The 6,290-nt window shown below is 42.5% G+C and overlaps 1 pseudogene across 1 annotated transcript; it reads left to right on the top strand.

Moving 5' to 3' along the window:
• The first annotated feature begins 396 nt into the window (after positions 1-396).
• Positions 397-5,816, top strand: LOC145804748 (uncharacterized; annotated as a pseudogene). Its single transcript, XR_014347127.1, has 3 exons — positions 397-2,158; positions 2,771-2,778; positions 4,994-5,816. The product of XR_014347127.1 is annotated as an uncharacterized LOC145804748 (transcript).
• The last annotated feature ends 474 nt before the right edge of the window (positions 5,817-6,290 follow it).

Raw genomic sequence — 6,290 nt, 5'->3', positions numbered from 1 at the left:
AGTGTATATTGAGGCTTATTAGAGCAACTTGTTCAGAATGTTTGGTTAATACAACTCAGTGTGTGCAGTAGTTTATGGGTTCTGTTGGTATTTAAAGCAAGTGTAATGTGTGTGAGACTTGGTAATATTTGGCATATCTTCCCTGATTCTCCTGTTTATTTATCCATACAATCCATCTAGCTTTCCAGAATTCCAATAATTTGCTCAGCTCTGTAAGGTGAATTGTTTGGCATACCATTTTTCAGTATATAAGGTTTATGCTCACAGGCGCTTTGTGGAGTTGTTGTTAACTACTTACTCCCTAAGCTTAGTATCATTTCTTTGTAGGTTTTAACTTTTATTATATGAGCTGTAGTGATTGATGTTTGCTTTAAAAATGCTGTTGGACATTTTGCAGGTAGACTCTGAAGGGTGCCCAAATCGGAAGTGCAGCTCTTGTTAGATATTGACATATTTCTGGCTTTTACTTCCCTTTTTATTGTGGGTTTCCTCACTTCTAAAGATTATGGCTCCCAAGACAAGTGTTCAGCTTATTTCCTACTCACAAGAGATTGTAGATGAAGAGCCAATCAATGTATCCTCAAATTGTCTTCCAATCAAGGCTTGTAAATTTGAACCTGCTGGGCATTCTTTTCACACTGCTGCTCTTAGGCTCAGTGGTTTTTTTGAGGAAGAAGATGCAGATGGTGGTGAGCAGAATGTGTCCAACGATAAGGAACAGGAATATGTGCCATGATGCCATCATCAGAGTCATATAGCACTCAAGGTAAAAAAAAATCCGGTGCTGAGGGTAAGCAACAGGATCACTATGCATTGCTGGGCTTGAGCCATTTAAGGTACCTTGCTACTGAGGAGCAGATAAGAAAGAGCTACCGTGAGACTGCTTTAAAACACCATCCTGACAAACAGGCTGCTCTTCTTCTTGCTGAGGAAACTGAAACTGCAAAACAAGCAAAGAAGGATGAAATAGAGAACCACTTCAAGGCCATTCAAGAAGCATATGAGATGTTAATTGACCCTGCGAGGAGAAGAATTTATGATTCCACAGATGAGTTCGATGATGAAATCCCTACGGATTGTGCCCCAAGGGATTTCTTCAAGGTATTTGGTCCTGTTTTTATGAGGAATGGGCGGTGGTCAGTTAACCAACCTATTCCTTCTTTAGGTGATGAGAGTACTGCATTAAAAGAAGTGGATAGTTTTTATAATTTTTGGTACAGCTTCAAAAGCTGGAGAGAGTTCCCAAATGAAGATGAATTTGATCTTGAGCAAGCTGAATCTCGTGACCATAAGAGGTGGATGGAAAGGCAGAATGCAAAGCTTACAGAGAAGGCTAGAAAGGAGGATTATGCACGGATACGTGCTCTTGTTGACAATGCCTATAAAGGAGACCCTAGAATCCAGAAAAGAAGGGAGGAGGAAAAGGCCGAGAAGCAGAGGAAAAAGGAGGCCAAGTATCTGGCAAAGAAGTTGCAGGAGGAAGAGGCAATCAGGATTGCTGAAGAGCAGAGATGCCAGAAGGAGGAAGAGGAAAGACGTGCTGCTGAAGCTGCTTTACATCAGAAGAAGACGAGAGAAAAAGAGAAGAAGCTATTGCGCAAGGAGCGTACCCATTTTCGTACACTATCAGGGCCTGTTTTGTCCCAGCATTTGCTTGATGTTACCAAGGATGATGTGGAAAGTCTTTGCTTGTCACTTGAAATTGAGCAGTTGAGGAATTTGTGTGAAAAAATAGAGGCAAAAGAAGGGCTAGAGAAAGCAAAACTCCTTAAAGAGGCACTTGGGTGTAACCATAACTTGAAGGAGGATCAGAAACAAGATAAGACCCCAAAAGAAAACGGCTCTGTTGCGGTTAATGGAAGTGTTATATTAAGCGGCAGCGAGAGAAAGGAGAAGCCTTGGGGCAGAGAAGAGATTGAGATGTTGAGAAAAGGGGTGCAGAAATATCCCAAAGGAACATCTCGGAGGTGGGATGTTATTTCGGAGTACATAGGTACTGGAAGGTCTGTTGAAGATATTCTAAAGGCAACCAAAACTGTTCTTCTCCAGAAGCCCGACAATGCAAAAGCTTTTGACTCATTCCTTGAAAAGAGAAAGCCAGCACAGTCCATTGCGGCACCCCTTACAACTAGAAAGGAAACCGAAGGGGTGTCTACCAGTAACGGGCTTGATGGCTGTTAATGTACACCTCCTACACCACTAACCTAACCCACTACATCCAACCCACTAAACCTAACACACTTAACCATCTCCACTACCACCCACCACCTCCACTACCATCCACTACCACCACTCACTAACCCAAACCCTCTCCTATATAATGCCACTCTGATTTGTAATACAAAATATCAATAACACAACAATCTTGTAATCAATATCAATCAATAATATACATCAATTTATTTTACACATCAATTTATTTTACATGGTATCAGAGCAAGGTTAAGAACCTAGTATTTTCGCTTCACCGGCGGGCGGCAGCCTCGCCTTGGCCGCCCGCCGGACCTCTCATCTTCCAACTATTTCTGCATGCCGGATTTTCATCCATCAAAACCAACCCAGGTACCATCTTGCTTTGCACTCCCTTGAGGACCACTGCCTTCAGCCGTGATTCGACCAACACCACCTCGCTGCCGTCATCCACTTCTCCACCACCACCTGCAGCTTCATCTCCGCCGCTGACATCTCTCTCTCCCTGCACCAGCCACCGACGGACCACTGTTCGCGGAGGTGGATATTGGCAGCAGCGACTCCGCGCTGATGGTTCGAGTCACCGTGGTCCAAACTCAACCACTCCTCTCCCCCTGACTCTGCCGCCTGCCTCAACAGCACCATTCATATATAGGGCTCCACTGATTCTGTAAGATATCCAAGCAAATACTCCCATCCGCATAGATGTTTGGATGGAACATCCGTGAGACAAACCGTACTGTTGGTGGTTTGTTTGGATAATCTTCTGTGAATTGCAGAGTAAGCTTAAAGGTACCTCCATCCGAAGGTGTATCATCAGGTCCAAAAATCATAGCGTTCCAACTCTTGTTCCCCACTCATTATTTTTTTTATATATTTCTTTTACTCCTCCTTTTGACAAGGACACGCACCACACACTGTTTTGCACACCCATCATCTTCTTTTGCACACCCATCATCTTCTTTTTCCCTTAGTGGTAGGATCCGCCCAACACCTTTGCATCTCCCTTTTTTTTTTTTTTATTTTTTTTTTTTAATACTTTAACCTTCCGAAACTTTTCTTCACCTTTATCCCACACTTCATTTTATTTATTATTATTCTTCTTTAAAACAAACAAACAAACAAACAAAAAAAAAAAAAAGGCAACCGATGAACTGCACACAAAACTCCACCTTATTTTATTCATGTCGGGACTCACCCCGATCACCATTTTACATACAAAACACAAAAAAAAAAAAAAATAAATAAATAAAAAAAAAAAAAAAAAAAAAAAACACACAAACCACCACAACACACCCACATCCACAGTGGGATTTTTCTTCTCTACTCTTCCGCCGGTCTTTTCTTCTTGCCTCCGTCTTGGGCGGCCCTTGCCGGTGTTGCCTCCGTGTTTCCCACTCCACTGGGCATGACCACTATTCCTTGCTCCTCCACTGCAGCATATGGCGGCCCTCCAAATCCGAACATCACGGTGGCCTTCCGCTTCAGCTCCTTGTTTTCTGCCCTTAGCACGCTTATCTCTGCTCGCGCATCCTTATACATGCGTTGGAGCAGAGCCAGCTGGGAGTTTAATTGCTGCACCTCATTTGTCCTACTCTGCAGCCGGTGCGACAAGTTGGTGACCGCCGTCATGGACTCCACACATGCCTTCAACGTATATTGATTGGCCTCCACATCCGACTGCACCGCCATTTTTTGCTCCACAGACCGCATCGGAAAGTTCAGCGGAGCAAACCCAGCAGTGTTTGGTTGAGGTTCACTGGCCACCGCACCAGTTCTCTCTCCTGTCGACTCGTTGAGGTCGGGAAAGAGGGTAAGCAGCCCGCGGGAAGACGAAGCCATTTTTTCTGGGCAACAGAGTGTTATAGAGAGTGTTACAGAGTATCTTCTCAGCAAAACCTTCTCAGCAAAACGAAGAGTTTTTCAGAGGCTTTTCGCCAATTGTTTGTCTTCGCCTCTGCCTCAGCTCTGTCTTGGTTAAATAGCCGAGGCAGCCACGCGCATCGCGCGCTTCTTCGACAAACAGGCACGCCTTTTGATGCATTCGGGCACGCCTTTTGATGGCACGCCTTTTGAGGGTGCGGGCACACCTTTTGAGGGCACGACTTTTGAGGGCTCGATATCTACATCCATGTATATTTTGTTTGGGCAGTCTATCTACACACTCATACAGTGTCTTTTACACCGGTCAGCTTTATCACTCCCTTTTCAACCTCAAATAGGTTTCTATCTTCACACCTATTTGAGTTTGAGGGGGGGTTATACACAGTATCATGTTCAAGTCACCTCATGGCGCACTCCCTAAGTCGCCCCCTTGGTGCACCACCACAACTTTCTACAACGGTCCGACATGACCCCGTAAACTGTCTGCTTCAACGGTCCGACATGACCCCGTAAACTGTCTGCTACAACGGTCTGACACGACCATACCGTGTCTCCTATCCTGTTTTTTATTTATCAGTTTACTTTCCTGTTTTGTTACTCTCTTCAAACTCAAGTTGGTTAGTTCCTATCCTCCTTGAGTTTGAGGGGGGCTGTTAATGTACACCTCCTACACCACTAACCTAACCCACTACATCCAACCCACTAAACCTAACACACTTAACCATCTCCACTACCACCCACCACCTCCACTACCATCCACTACCACCACTCACTAACCCAAACCCTCTCCTATATAATGCCACTCTGATTTGTAATACAAAATATCAATAACACAACAATCTTGTAATCAATATCAATCAATAATATACATCAATTTATTTTACACATCAATTTATTTTACAATGGCAATGATGCTAAGACGGCTAATGCAAAGGAGTCTTCCAGCCAAGGCTCGAACCCAAAAAAATTAGATGATGTGATTGGCGACGATGGGGCTTCTTTGAGTTCGGATCAAGATGTGTGGTCTGCTGTCCAGGAAAGGGCTCTTGTGCAAGCTCTAAAAACATTCCCAAAGGAAACTAGTCAACGTTGGGAACGAGTCGCAGCTGCAATTCCTGGGAAGAATGTGAATCAGTGCAAGAAGAAGTTTGCATTGCTGAAGGAAAACTTCAGAAACAAGAAAAACGTGGTTTAGCTTATTGTGTTCGACTCTGATAATGCAGCAAAGGTGAAAATGCAATTTGAGAAGATTGTCTGGTTGTTTAAATTCAGTACTTTTGAGATAGTAATAGCTTCAGCTACATTATACTCTGGAGAGCAGTTTCCCCCCTGGTTTGATCGTCCGTGTCAGTTATCCTATACAGATCATATATCGAATAGTTTTTTGCAGTTAGAGTCATTAATGGATATATAGGAGGCGATTCTCATCTTGACGCACTCAGTGTCAGAGGTACTGATGATTATTGTAATCTTCTGATATTCTTTTGTTATCCTAATTTTAAATATTGTCTTTAATGTTACCGCACTTGAAGCTTTGTAGGGTGAGAAGGAGCAGAGGAAGGTGACTTTTTTGTAGCATTCTGAAGATGCCTGAAGAATACTTAACATCTTTTGTGGGTAATTTTTTGTCTTGAAAGTATGAAGATATCTCCTTAGCGCCTATATAGGAATGAAAAACATGAATAAAGTGGGATTAGAAATTGTTTCCCATTCATTAATTATGATTCTACATTTTCTTTTTACATTTTTGGTGAGTGGTATATTTTGACCTTGATTAGTGTGCATAAGATATGAATTGCCAAGTTTATTTTCTTCCAAAATTTTGATTTTCCCAGCATAATTGGGAAGGCTCATATGACAAGTTTTGCATGGGTATGCCATGTCTGGGTGTGAACACTGAAGTTTTTGAGTTTTATGAATGAAATTTTTAGTGTTCTGTGTGTGGGTAGAGATAGAGAATGTACATATTAGAAAACATTGTCCGTTTCATGACGCGATAAATCTTCCCTATGAACATTACACATCTAGGACATAATATCACTTTAATTGACACCTGTTTGAAGGAACCCTTTAATCTTTTTAGGAAACTTCTAAGCTTTCATATCAAACTCCAATTAACAAGCTGATCCCCAACTTGTGATATTATTGCGGACGTTGGGGATCAGCTTGTTAATTGGAGTTTGATATGGAAGCTTAGAAGTTTCTTGAAAAGATTA

This window comes from Camellia sinensis, chromosome 12 (genome assembly GCF_055761805.1).
Source record: "Camellia sinensis isolate YWXY chromosome 12, ASM5576180v1, whole genome shotgun sequence".
NCBI classification, from domain to species: Eukaryota; Viridiplantae; Streptophyta; class Magnoliopsida; order Ericales; family Theaceae; genus Camellia; species Camellia sinensis.
Note: the sequence above shows the minus strand (reverse complement) of the source record. Positions and strands in the feature narration are given on the sequence as shown.